Source organism: Somniosus microcephalus, chromosome 9, assembly GCF_052327205.1.
Source record: "Somniosus microcephalus isolate GS21.2 chromosome 9, FLI_Smic_1.0, whole genome shotgun sequence".
NCBI classification, from domain to species: Eukaryota; Metazoa; Chordata; class Chondrichthyes; order Squaliformes; family Somniosidae; genus Somniosus; species Somniosus microcephalus.
The window spans coordinates 234,530,873-234,545,296 of record NC_140995.1 but is presented as its reverse complement, the minus strand read 5'-3'; positions in this window follow the sequence as shown (position 1 = coordinate 234,545,296).

The window sequence follows — 14,424 nt, the reverse complement described above, 5'->3', positions numbered from 1 at the left end:
CTGTCCTTTCCCCTCTGGGACCGGGTGGTCGAGTGGGTCACACACTGTCCTTTCCCCTCTGGGACCGGGTGGTACCGTGGGTCACACACTGTCCTTTCCGCTCTGCGACCGGGTGGTACAGTGGGTCACACACTCTCCTTTCCCCTCTGGGACCAGGTGGTACAGTGGGTCACTCACTGTCCTTTCCCCTCTGGGACCGGGTGGTACAGTGGGTCACACAATGTCCTTTCTCCTCTGGAACCGGGTGGTACAGTGGGTTACACACTGTCCTTTCCCCTCTGGGACCGGGTGGTACAGTGGGTTACACACTGTCCTTTCCCCTCTGGGACCAGGTGGTACAGTGGGTCACACACTGTCCTTTCTCCTCTGGGACCGGGTGGTACAGTGGGTGACACACTGTCCTTTCCCCCCTGGGACCGTATGGTACAGTGGGTCACACACTGTCCTTTCCCCTCTCGGACCGGGTAGTACAGTGGGTCACACACTGTTCTTTCCCCTCTGGACCGGGTGGTACAGTGGGTCACACACTGTCCTTTCCCCCCTGGGACCGGGTGGTACAGTGGGTCACACACTGTCCTTTCCCCTCTGGGACCGGGTGGTACAGTAGGTCACACACTGTCCTTTCCCCGCTGGGACCGGGTGGTACAGTGGGTCACACACTGTCCTTTCCCCTCTGGGACCGGGTGGTACAGTGGGTCACACACTGTACTTGTTCCTCTGGGACCGGGTGGTACAGTGGGCCACACACTGTCCTTTCCCCTCTGGGACCGGGTGGTACAGTGGGTCACACACTGACCTTTCCCCTCTGGGACGGGGTGGTAGAGTGGGTCAGACACGGTCCTTTCCCCTCTGGGACCGGGTGGTACAGTGGGTCACACACTGTCCTTTCCCCTCTGGGACCGGGTGGTGCAGTTTGTCACACACTGTCCTTTCCCCTGTGGGACTGGGTGGTACAGTGGGTCACACACTGTCCTTTCCCCTCTGGGACCGGGTGGTGCACTGGGTCACACACTGTCCTTTCCCCTGTGGGACTGGGTGGTACAGTGGGTCACACACTGTCCTTTCCCCTCTGGGACCGGGTGGTGCACTGGGTCACACACTGTCCTTTCACCTGTGGGACCGGGTCGCACAGTGGGTCACACACTGACCTTGTTCTTCTGGGACCAGGTCGTACAATGGGTCACACACTGTCCTTTCCCCTCTGGGACCGGGTGGTACAGTGGGTCACACACTGTCCTTTCGCCTCCGGGACCAGGTGGTACAGTGGGTCACACACTGTCCTTTCCCCTCTGGGACCGGGTGGTACAGTGGGTCACACACTGTCCTTTCCCCTGTGGGACCGGGTGGTACAGTGGGTCACACACTGTCCTTTCCCCTCTGACCGGGTGGTACAGTGGGTCACACACTGTCCATTCTCCTCTGGGACCGGGTGGTACAGTGGGTCAAACACTGTCCTTTCCCCTCTGGGACCGGGTGGTACAGTAGGTCACACACTGTCCTTTCCCCTCTGGGACCGGGTGGTACAGTGGTCACACACTGTCCATTCTCCTCTGGGACCGGGTGGTCCGGTGGGTCACACACTGTCCCTTCTCCTCTGGGACCGGGTGGTACAGTGGGTCACACACTGTCCTTTCCCCTCTGGGACCGGGTGGTACAGTGGTCACACACTGTCCTTTCCCCTCTGGGACCGGGTGGTCCGGTGGGTCACACACTGTCCCTTCTCCTCTGGGACCGGGTGGTACAGTGGGTCACACACTGTCCTTTCCCCTCTGGGACCGGGTGGTACAGTGGGTCACACACTGTCCTTTCCACTCTGGGACCGGGTGGTACAGTGGGTCACACACTGTCCATTCTCCTCTGGGACCGGGTGGTACAGTGGGTCAAACACTGTCCTTTCCCCTCTGGGACCGGGTGGTACAGTGGGTCACACACTGTCCCTTCTCCTCTGGGACCGGGTGGTACAGTGGGTCACACACTGTCCTTCCTCCTCTGAGACCGGGTGGTACAGTGGGTCACACACTGTCCTTCCTCCTCTGGGACCGGGTGGTACAGTGGGTCACACACTGTTCTTTCCCCTCTGGGACCGGGCGGTACAGTGAGTCACACACTGTTCTTTCCCCTCTGGGACCGGGTGGTGCAGTGGGTCACACACTGTCCTTTCCCCTCTGGGATCGGGTGTTACAGTGGGTCACACACTGTCCTTTCCCCTCTGGGATCGGGTGTTACAGTGGGTCACACACTGTCCTTTCCTCTCAGGGACCGGGTGGTACAGTGGGTCACACACTGTCCTTTCCCCCCTGGGACCGGGTGGTACAGTGGGTCACACACTGTCCTTTCCCCTCTGTGACCGGGTGGTACAGTGGGTCACACACTGTCCTTTCCCCTCTGGGACCGGGTGGTACAGTGGGTCACACACTGTCCTTTCCCCTGTGGGACCAGGTGGTACAGTGGGTCACACACTGTCCATTCCCCTCCGGGACCGGGTGATACAGTGGGTCACACATTGTCCTTTCCCCTCTGGGACCGGGTGGTACAGTGGGTCACACACTGTCCTTTCCCCTCTGGGACCGGTTGGTACAGTGGGTCACACACTGTCCTTTCCTCCCTGGGACCTGGTGCTACAGTGGGTCACACACTTTCCTTTCCCCTCTGGGACCGGGTGGTACCGTGGGTCACACACTGTCCTTTCCCCTCTGCGACCGGGTGGTACAGTGGGTCACACACTGTCCTTTCCCCTCTGGGACCGGGTGGTACAGTGGGTCACACACTGACCTTTCCCCTCTGGGACCGGGTGGTACAGTGGGTCACACACTGTCCTTTCCCCTTTGGGACCGGGTGGTACAGTGGGTGACACACTGTCCTTTCCCCTCTGGGACCGGGTGGTACAGTGGGTCACACACTGTCCTTCCTCCTCTGAGACCGGGTGGTACAGTGGGTCACACACTGTCCTTTCTCCTCTGGGACCGGGTGGTACAGTGGGTCACACACTGTCCTTTCCCCTCTGGGACCGGGTGGTACAGTGGGTCACACACTGTCCTTCCTCCTCTGGGACCGGGTGGTACAGTGGGTCACACACTGTCCTTCCTCCTCTGGGACCGGGTGGTACAGTGGGTCACACACTGTTCTTTCCCCTCTGGGACCGGGCGGTACAGTGAGTCACACACTGTTCTTTCCCCTCTGGGACCGGGTGGTGCAGTGGGTCACACACTGTCCTTTCCCCTCTGGGACCGGGTGTTACAGTGGGTCACACACTGTCCTTTCCTCTCAGGGACCGGGTGGTACAGTGGGTCACACACTGTCCTTTCCCCTCTGGGACCAGGTGGTACAGTGGGTCACACACTGTCCATTCCCCTCCGGGACCGGGTGATACAGTGGGTCACACACTGTCCTTTCCGCTCTGGGACCGGGAGGTAGAGTGGGTCACACACGGTCCTTTCCCCTCTGGGACCGGGTGGTACAGTGGGTCACACACTGTCCTTTCCCCTCTGGGACCGGGAGGTACAGTGGGTCACACACTGTCCTTTCCCCTCTGGGACCGGGTGGTACAGTGGGTCACACACTGTCCTTTCCCCTCTGGGACGGGGTGGTACAGTGGGTCACACACTGTCCTTCCTCCTCTGGGACCGGGTGGTACAGTGGGTCACACACTGTTCTTTCCCCTCTGGGACCGGGCGGTACAGTGAGTCACACACTGTTCTTTCCCCTCTGGGACCGGGTGGTGCAGTGGGTCACACACTGTCCTTTCCCCTCTGGGACCGGGTGTTACAGTGGGTCACACACTGTCCTTTCCTCTCAGGGACCGGGTGGTACAGTGGGTCACACACTGTCCTTTCCCCTCTGGGACCAGGTGGTACAGTGGGTCACACACTGTCCATTCCCCTCCGGGACCGGGTGATACAGTGGGTCACACACTGTCCTTTCCGCTCTGGGACCGGGAGGTAGAGTGGGTCACACACGGTCCTTTCCCCTCTGGGACCGGGTGGTACAGTGGGTCACACACTGTCCTTTCCCCTCTGGGACCGGGAGGTACAGTGGGTCACACACTGTCCTTTCCCCTCTGGGACCGGGTGGTACAGTGGGTCACACACTGTCCTTTCCCCTCTGGGACCGGGTGGTACAGTGGGTCACACACTGTCCTTTCCCCTCTGGGACCAGGTGGTACAGTGGGTCACACACTGTCCTTTCCCCTCTGGGACCAGGTGGTACAGTGGGTCACTCACTGTCCTTTCCCCTCTGGGACCGGGTGGTCGAGTGGGTCACACACTGTCCTTTCCCCTCTGGGACCGGGTGGTACAGTGGGTCACACACTGTCCTTTCCACTCTGGGACCGGGTGGTACAGTGGGTCACACACTGTCCATTCTCCTCTGGGACCGGGTGGTACAGTGGGTCAAACACTGTCCTTTCCCCTCTGGGACCGGGTGGTACAGTGGGTCACACACTGTCCCTTCTCCTCTGGGACCGGGTGGTACAGTGGGTCACACACTGTCCTTCCTCCTCTGAGACCGGGTGGTACAGTGGGTCACACACTGTCCTTCCTCCTCTGGGACCGGGTGGTACAGTGGGTCACACACTGTTCTTTCCCCTCTGGGACCGGGCGGTACAGTGAGTCACACACTGTTCTTTCCCCTCTGGGACCGGGTGGTGCAGTGGGTCACACACTGTCCTTTCCCCTCTGGGATCGGGTGTTACAGTGGGTCACACACTGTCCTTTCCCCTCTGGGATCGGGTGTTACAGTGGGTCACACACTGTCCTTTCCTCTCAGGGACCGGGTGGTACAGTGGGTCACACACTGTCCTTTCCCCCCTGGGACCGGGTGGTACAGTGGGTCACACACTGTCCTTTCCCCTCTGTGACCGGGTGGTACAGTGGGTCACACACTGTCCTTTCCCCTCTGGGACCGGGTGGTACAGTGGGTCACACACTGTCCTTTCCCCTGTGGGACCAGGTGGTACAGTAGGTCACACACTGTCCTTTCCCCTCTGGGACCGGGTGGTACAGTGGGTCACACACTGTCCTTTCCCCTCCGGGACCGGGTGATACAGTGGGTCACACATTGTCCTTTCCCCTCTGGGACCGGGTGGTACAGTGGGTCACACACTGTCCTTTCCCCTCTGGGACCGGTTGGTACAGTGGGTCACACACTGTCCTTTCCTCCCTGGGACCTGGTGCTACAGTGGGTCACACACTTTCCTTTCCCCTCTGGGACCGGGTGGTACCGTGGGTCACACACTGTCCTTTCCCCTCTGCGACCGGGTGGTACAGTGGGTCACACACTGTCCTTTCCCCTCTGGGACCGGGTGGTACAGTGGGTCACACACTGACCTTTCCCCTCTGGGACCGGGTGGTACAGTGGGTCACACACTGTCCTTTCCCCTTTGGGACCGGGTGGTACAGTGGGTGACACACTGTCCTTTCCCCTCTGGGACCGGGTGGTACAGTGGGTCACACACTGTCCTTCCTCCTCTGAGACCGGGTGGTACAGTGGGTCACACACTGTCCTTTCTCCTCTGGGACCGGGTGGTACAGTGGGTCACACACTGTCCTTTCCCCTCTGGGACCGGGTGGTACAGTGGGTCACACACTGTCCTTCCTCCTCTGGGACCGGGTGGTACAGTGGGTCACACACTGTCCTTCCTCCTCTGGGACCGGGTGGTACAGTGGGTCACACACTGTTCTTTCCCCTCTGGGACCGGGCGGTACAGTGAGTCACACACTGTTCTTTCCCCTCTGGGACCGGGTGGTGCAGTGGGTCACACACTGTCCTTTCCCCTCTGGGACCGGGTGTTACAGTGGGTCACACACTGTCCTTTCCTCTCAGGGACCGGGTGGTACAGTGGGTCACACACTGTCCTTTCCCCTCTGGGACCAGGTGGTACAGTGGGTCACACACTGTCCATTCCCCTCCGGGACCGGGTGATACAGTGGGTCACACACTGTCCTTTCCGCTCTGGGACCGGGAGGTAGAGTGGGTCACACACGGTCCTTTCCCCTCTGGGACCGGGTGGTACAGTGGGTCACACACTGTCCTTTCCCCTCTGGGACCGGGAGGTACAGTGGGTCACACACTGTCCTTTCCCCTCTGGGACCGGGTGGTACAGTGGGTCACACACTGTCCTTTCCCCTCTGGGACCGGGTGGTACAGTGGGTCACACACTGTCCTTTCCCCTCTGGGACCAGGTGGTACAGTGGGTCACACACTGTCCATTCCCCTCCGGGACCGGGTGATACAGTGGGTCACACATTGTCCTTTCCCCTCTGGGACGGGGTGGTAGAGTGGGTCACACACGGTCCTTTCCCCTCTGGGACCGGGTGGTACAGTGGGTCACACACTGTCCTTTCCCCTCTTGGACCGGGAGGAACAGTGGGTCACACACTGTCCTTTCCCCTCTGGGACCAGGTGGTACAGTGGGTCATACACTGTCCTTTCCCCTCTGGGACCGGGTGGTACAGTGGGTCACACACTGTCCTTTCCCCTGTGGGACCGGGTGGTACAGTGGGTCACACACTGTCCTTTCCCCTCTGGGACCGGGTGGTACAGTAGGTCACACACTGTCCTTTCCCCTCTGGGACCGGGTGGTACAGTGGGTCACACACTGTCCATTCTCCTGTGCGCCTGGGTGGTACAGTGGGTCACACACTGTCCTTTCCCCTCTGGGACCGGGTGGTACAGTGGGTCACACACTGTCCATTCTCCTCTGGGACCGGGTGGTACAGTGGGTCAAACACTGTCCTTTCCCCTCTGGGACCGGGTGGTACAGTGGGTCACACACTGTCCCTTCTCCTCTGGGACCGGGTGGTACAGTGGGTCACACACTGTCCTTTCCCCTCTGGGACCGGGTGGTACAGTGGGTCACACACTGTCCTTTCCCCTCTGGGACCAGGTGGTACAGTGGGTCACACACTGTCCATTCCCCTCCGGGACCGGGTGATACAGTGGGTCACACATTGTCCTTTCCCCTCTGGGACGGGGTGGTAGAGTGGGTCACACACGGTCCTTTCCCCTCTGGGACCGGGTGGTACAGTGGGTCACACACTGTCCTTTCCCCTCTGGGACCGGGAGGTACAGTGGGTCACACACTGTCCTTTCCCCTCTGGGACCAGGTGGTACAGTGGGTCATACACTGTCCTTTCCCCTCTGGGACCGGGTGGTACAGTGGGTCACACACTGTCCTTTCCCCTGTGGGACCGGGTGGTACAGTGGGTCACACACTGTCCTTTCCCCTCTGGGACCGGGTGGTACAGTAGGTCACACACTGTCCTTTCCCCTCTGGGACCGGGTGGTACAGTGGGTCACACACTGTCCATTCTCCTGTGCGCCTGGGTGGTACAGTGGGTCACACACTGTCCATTCTCCTCTGGGACCGGGTGGTACAGTGGGTCAAACACTGTCCTTTCCCCTCTGGGACCGGGTGGTCCGGTGGGTCACACACTGTCCCTTCTCCTCTGGGACCGGGTGGTACAGTGGGTCACACACTGTCCTTTCCCCTCTGGGACCGGGTGGTACAGTGGGTCACACACTGTCCTTTCCACTCTGGGACCGGGTGGTACAGTGGGTCACACACTGTCCATTCTCCTCTGGGACCGGGTGGTACAGTGGGTCAAACACTGTCCTTTCCCCTCTGGGACCGGGTGGTACAGTGGGTCACACACTGTCCATTCTCCTCTGGGACCGGGTGGTACAGTGGGTCACACACTGTCCTTCCTCCTCTGAGACCGGGTGGTACAGTGGGTCACACACTGTCCTTCCTCCTCTGGGACCGGGTGATACAGTGGGTCACACACTGTTCTTTCCCCTCTGGGACCGGGCGGTACAGTGAGTCACACACTGTTCTTTCCCCTCTGGGACCGGGTGGTGCAGTGGGTCACACACTGTCCTTTCCCCTCTGGGACCGGGTGTTACAGTGGGTCACACACTGTCCTTTCCTCTCAGGGACCGGGTGGTACAGTGGGTCACACACTGTCCTTTCCCCTCTGGGACCGGGTGGTACAGTGAGTCACACACTGTCCTTTCCCCCCTGGGACCGGGTGGTACAGTGGGTCACACACTGTCCTTTCCCCTCTGTGACCGGGTGGTACAGTGGGTCACACACTGTCCTTTCCCCTCTGGGACCGGGTGGTACAGTGGGTCACACACTGTCCTTTCCCCTCTGGGACCAGGTGGTACAGTGGGTCACACACTGTCCATTCCCCTCCGGGACCGCGTGATACAGTGGGTCACACACTGTCCTTTCCGCTCTGGGACCGGGTGGTACAGTGGGTCACACACTGTCCTTTCCCCTCTGGGAGCGGGTGGTACAGTGGGTCACACACTGTCCTTTCCCCTCTGGGACCGGTTGGTACAGTGGGTCACACACTGTCCTTTCCTCCCTGGGACCTGGTGCTACAGTGGGTCACACACTTTCCTTTCCCCTCTGGGACCGGGTGGTACCGTGGGTCACACACTGTCCTTTCCCCTCTGCGACCGGGTGGTACAGTGGGTCACACACTGTCCTTTCCCCTCTGGGACCGGGTGGTACAGTGGGTCACACACTGACCTTTCCCCTCTGGGACCGGGTGGTACAGTGGGTGACACACTGTCCTTTCCCCTCTGGGACCGGGTGATACAGTGGGTCACACATTGTCCTTTCCCCTCTGGGACGGTGTGGTAGAGTGGGTCACACACGGTCCTTTCCCCTCTGGGACCGGGTGGTACAGTGGGTCACACACTGTCCTTTCCCCTCTGGGACCGGGAGGTACAGTGGGTCACACACTGTCCTTTCCCCTCTGGGACCAGGTGGTACAGTGGGTCATACACTGTCCTTTCCCCTCTGGGACCGGGTGGTACAGTGGGTCACACACTGTCCTTTCCCCTGTGGGACCGGGTGGTACAGTGGGTCACACACTGTCCTTTCCCCTCTGGGACCGGGTGGTACAGTAGGTCACACACTGTCCTTTCCCCTCTGGGACCGGGTGGTACAGTGGGTCACACACTGTCCATTCTCCTGTGCGCCTGGGTGGTACAGTGGGTCACACACTGTCCTTTCCCCTCTGGGACCGGGTGGTACAGTGGGTCACACACTGTCAATTCTCCTCTGGGACCGGGTGGTACAGTGGGTCAAACACTGTCCTTTCCCCTCTGGGACCGGGTGGTACAGTGGGTCACACACTGTCCCTTCTCCTCTGGGACCGGGTGGAACAGTGGGTCACACACTGTCCTTCCTCCTCTGAGACCGGGTGGTACAGTGGGTCACACACTGTCCTTCCTCCTCTGGGACCGGGTGGTACAGTGGGTCACACACTGTTCTTTCCCCTCTGGGACCGCGCGGTACAGTGAGTCACACACTGTTCTTTCCCCTCTGGGACCGGGTGGTGCAGTGGGGCACACACTGTCCTTTCCCCTCTGGGACCGGGTGGTACAGTGGGTCACACACTGTCCTTTCCTCTCAGGGACCGGGTGGTACAGTGGGTCACACACTGTCCTTTCCCCTCTGGGACCGGGTGGTACAGTGAGTCACACACTGTCCTTTCCCCCCTGGGACCGGGTGGTACAGTGGGTCACACACTGTCCTTTCCCCTCTGTGACCGGGTGGCACAGTGGGTCACACACTGTCCTTTCCCCTCTGGGACCGGGTGGTACAGTGGGTCACGCACTGTCCTTTCCCCTCTGGGACCAGGTGGTACAGTGGGTCACACACTGTCCTTTCCCCTCTGGGACCGGGTGATACAGTGGGTCACACACTGTCCTTTCCCCTCTGGGACCGGGTGGTACAGTGGGTCACACACTGTCCTTTCCCCTCTGGGAGCGGGTGGTACAGTGAGTCACACACTGTCGTTTCCCTTCTGGGACCGGGTGATACAGTGGGTCACACACTGTCCTTTCCCCTCTGGGACCAGGTGGTACAGTGGGTCACACACTGTCCTTTCCCCTCTGGGACCGGTTGGGACAGTGGGTCACACACTGTCCTTTCCTCCCTGGGACCTGGTGCTACAGTGGGTCACACACTTTCCTTTCCCCTCTGGGACCGGGTGGTGCCGTGGGTCACACACTGTCCTTTCACCTGTGGGACCGGGTGGTACAGTGGGTCACACACTGACCTTGTTCTTCTGGGACCAGGTCGTAAAGTGGGTCACACACTGTCCTTTCCCCTCAGGGACTGGGTGGTAGAGTGGGTCACACACTGTCCATTCCCCTCTGGGACCGGGTGGTACAGTGGGTCACACACTGTCCATTCCCCTCTGGGACCGGGTGGTACAGTGGGTCAAACACTGTCCTTTCCCCTCTGGGACCGGGTGGTACAGTGGGTCACACACTGTCCCTTCTCCTCTGGGACCGGGTGGTACAGTGGGTCACACACTGTCCTTCCTCCTCTGAGACCGGGTGGTACAGTGGGTCACACACTGTCCTTCCTCCTCTGGGACCGGGTGGTACAGTGGGTCACACACTGTTCTTTCCCCTCTGGGACCGGGTGGTACAGTGGGTCACACACTGTCCTTTCACCTCTGGGACCGAGTGGTACAATGGGTCACACACTGACCTTGTTCTTCTGGGACCAGGTCGTACAGTGGGTCACACACTGTCCTTTCCCCTCTGGGACCGGGTGGTACAGTGGGTCACACACTGTCCTTTCCCCTCTGGGACCGGGTGGTACAGTGGGTCACACACTGTCCTTTCGCCTCCGGGACCAGGTGGTAGAGTGGGTCACACACTGTCCTTTCCCCTCTGGGACCGGGTGGTACAGTGGGTCAAACACTGTCCTTTCCCCTCTGGGACCGGGTGGTACAGTAGGTCACACACTGTCCTTTCCCCTCTGGGACCGGGTGGTACAGTGGTCACACACTGTCCATTCTCCTCTGGGACCGGGTGGTACAGTGGGTCAAACACTGTCCTTTCCCCTCTGGGACCGGGTGGTCCGGTGGGTCACACACTGTCCCTTCTCCTCTGGGACCGGGTGGTACAGTGGGTCACACACTGTCCTTTCCCCTCTGGGACCGGGTGGTACAGTGGGTCACACACTGTCCTTTCCACTCTGGGACCGGGTGGTACAGTGGGTCACACACTGTCCATTCTCCTCTGGGACCGGGTGGTACAGTGGGTCAAACACTGTCCTTTCCCCTCTGGGACCGGGTGGTACAGTGGGTCACACACTGTCCCTTCTCCTCTGGGACCGGGTGGTACAGTGGGTCACACACTGTCCTTCCTCCTCTGAGACCGGGTGGTACAGTGGGTCACACACTGTCCTTCCTCCTCTGGGACCGGGTGGTACAGTGGGTCACACACTGTTCTTTCCCCTCTGGGACCGGGCGGTACAGTGAGTCACACACACTTCTTTCCCCTCTGGGACCGGGTGGTGCAGTGGGTCACACACTGTCCTTTCCCCTCTGGGATCGGGTGTTACAGTGGGTCACACACTGTCCTTTCCCCTCTGGGATCGGGTGTTACAGTGGGTCACACACTGTCCTTTCCTCTCAGGGACCGGGTGGTACAGTGGGTCACACACTGTCCTTTCCCCCCTGGGACCGGGTGGTACAGTGGGTCACACACTGTCCTTTCCCCTCTGTGACCGGGTGGTACAGTGGGTCACACACTGTCCTTTCCCCTCTGGGACCGGGTGGTACAGTGGGTCACACACTGTCCTTTCCCCTCTGGGACCAGGTGGTACAGTGGGTCACACACTGTCCATTCCCCTCCGGGACCGGGTGATACAGTGGGTCACACATTGTCCTTTCCCCTCTGGGACCGGGTGGTACAGTGGGTCACACACTGTCCTTTCCCCTCTGGGAGCGGGTGGTACAGTGGGTCACACACTGTCCTTTCCCCTCTGGGACCGGTTGGTACAGTGGGTCACACACTGTCCTTTCCTCCCTGGGACCTGGTGCTACAGTGGGTCACACACTTTCCTTTCCCCTCTGGGACCGGGTGGTACCGTGGGTCACACACTGTCCTTTCCCCTCTGCGACCGGGTGGTACAGTGGGTCACACACTGTCCTTTCCCCTCTGGGACCGGGTGGTACAGTGGGTCACACACTGACCTTTCCCCTCTGGGACCGGGTGGTACAGTGGGTCACACACTGTCCTTTCCCCTTTGGGACCGGGTGGTACAGTGGGTGACACACTGTCCTTTCCCCTCTGGGACCGGGTGGTACAGTGGGTCACACACTGTCCTTCCTCCTCTGAGACCGGGTGGTACAGTGGGTCACACACTGTCCTTCCTCCTCTGGGACCGGGTGGTACAGTGGGTCACACACTGTCCTTTCCCCTCTGGGACCGGGTGGTACAGTGGGTCACACACTGTCCTTCCTCCTCTGAGACCGGGTGGTACAGTGGGTCACACACTGTCCTTCCTCCTCTGGGACCGGGTGGTACAGTGGGTCACACACTGTTCTTTCCCCTCTGGGACCGGGCGGTACAGTGAGTCACACACTGTTCTTTCCCCTCTGGGACCGGGTGGTGCAGTGGGTCACACACTGTCCTTTCCCCTCTGGGACCGGGTGTTACAGTGGGTCACACACTGTCCTTTCCTCTCAGGGACCGGGTGGTACAGTGGGTCACACACTGTCCTTTCCCCTCTGGGACCAGGTGGTACAGTGGGTCACACACTGTCCATTCCCCTCCGGGACCGGGTGATACAGTGGGTCGCACACTGTCCTTTCCGCTCTGGGACCGGGAGGTAGAGTGGGTCACACACGGTCCTTTCCCCTCTGGGACCGGGTGGTACAGTGGGTCACACACTGTCCTTTCCCCTCTGGGACCGGGAGGTACAGTGGGTCACACACTGTCCTTTCCCCTCTGGGACCGGGTGGTACAGTGGGTCACACACTGTCCTTTCCCCTCTGGGACCGGGTGGTACAGTGGGTCACACACTGTCCTTTCCCCTCTGGGACCAGGTGGTACAGTGGGTCACACACTGTCCATTCCCCTCCGGGACCGGGTGATACAGTGGGTCACACATTGTCCTTTCCCCTCTGGGACGGGGTGGTAGAGTGGGTCACACACGGTCCTTTCCCCTCTGGGACCGGGTGGTACAGTGGGTCACACACTGTCCTTTCCCCTCTGGGACCGGGAGGTACAGTGGGTCACACACTGTCCTTTCCCCTCTGGGACCAGGTGGTACAGTGGGTCATACACTGTCCTTTCCCCTCTGGGACCGGGTGGTACAGTGGGTCACACACTGTCCTTTCCCCTGTGGGACCGGGTGGTACAGTGGGTCACACACTGTCCTTTCCCCTCTGGGACCGGGTGGTACAGTAGGTCACACACTGTCCTTTCCCCTCTGGGACCGGGTGGTACAGTGGGTCACACACTGTCCATTCTCCTGTGCGCCTGGGTGGTACAGTGGGTCACACACTGTCCTTTCCCCTCTGGGACCGGGTGGTACAGTGGGTCACACACTGTCCATTCTCCTCTGGGACCGGGTGGTACAGTGGGTCAAACACTGTCCTTTCCCCTCTGGGACCGGGTGGTACAGTGGGTCACACACTGTCCCTTCTCCTCTGGGACCGGGTGGTACAGTGGGTCACACACTGTCCTTTCCCCTCTGGGACCGGGTGGTACAGTGGGTCACACACTGTCTTTTCCCCTCTGGGACCAGGTGGTACAGTGGGTCACACACTGTCCATTCCCCTCCGGGACCGGGTGATACAGTGGGTCACACATTGTCCTTTCCCCTCTGGGACGGGGTGGTAGAGTGGGTCACACACGGTCCTTTCCCCTCTGGGACCGGGTGGTACAGTGGGTCACACACTGTCCTTTCCCCTCTGGGACCGGGAGGTACAGTGGGTCACACACTGTCCTTTCTCCTCTGGGACCGGGTGGTACAGTGGGTCACACACTGTCCCTTCTCCTCTGGGACCGGGTGGAACAGTGGGTCACACACTGTCCTTCCTCCTCTGAGACCGGGTGGTACAGTGGGTCACACACTGTCCTTCCTCCTCTGGGACCGGGTGGTACAGTGGGTCAAACACTGTCCTTTCCCCTCTGGGACCGGGTGGTACAGTAGGTCACACACTGTCCTTTCCCCTCTGGGACCGGGTGGTACAGTAGGTCACACACTGTCCTTTCCCCTCTGGGACCGGGTGGTACAGTGGGTCACACACTGTCCATTCTCCTGTGCGCCTGGGTGGTACAGTGGGTCACACACTGTCCATTCTCCTCTGGGACCGGGTGGTACAGTGGGTCAAACACTGTCCTTTCCCCTCTGGGACCGGGTGGTCCGGTGGGTCACACACTGTCCCTTCTCCTCTGGGACCGGGTGGTACAGTGGGTCACACACTGTCCTTTCCCCTCTGGGACCGGGTGGTACAGTGGGTCACACACTGTCCTTTCCACTCTGGGACCGGGTGGTACAGTGGGTCACACACTGTCCATTCTCCTCTGGGACCGGGTGGTACAGTGGGTCAAACACTGTCCTTTCCCCTCTGGGACCGGGTGGTACAGTGGGTCACA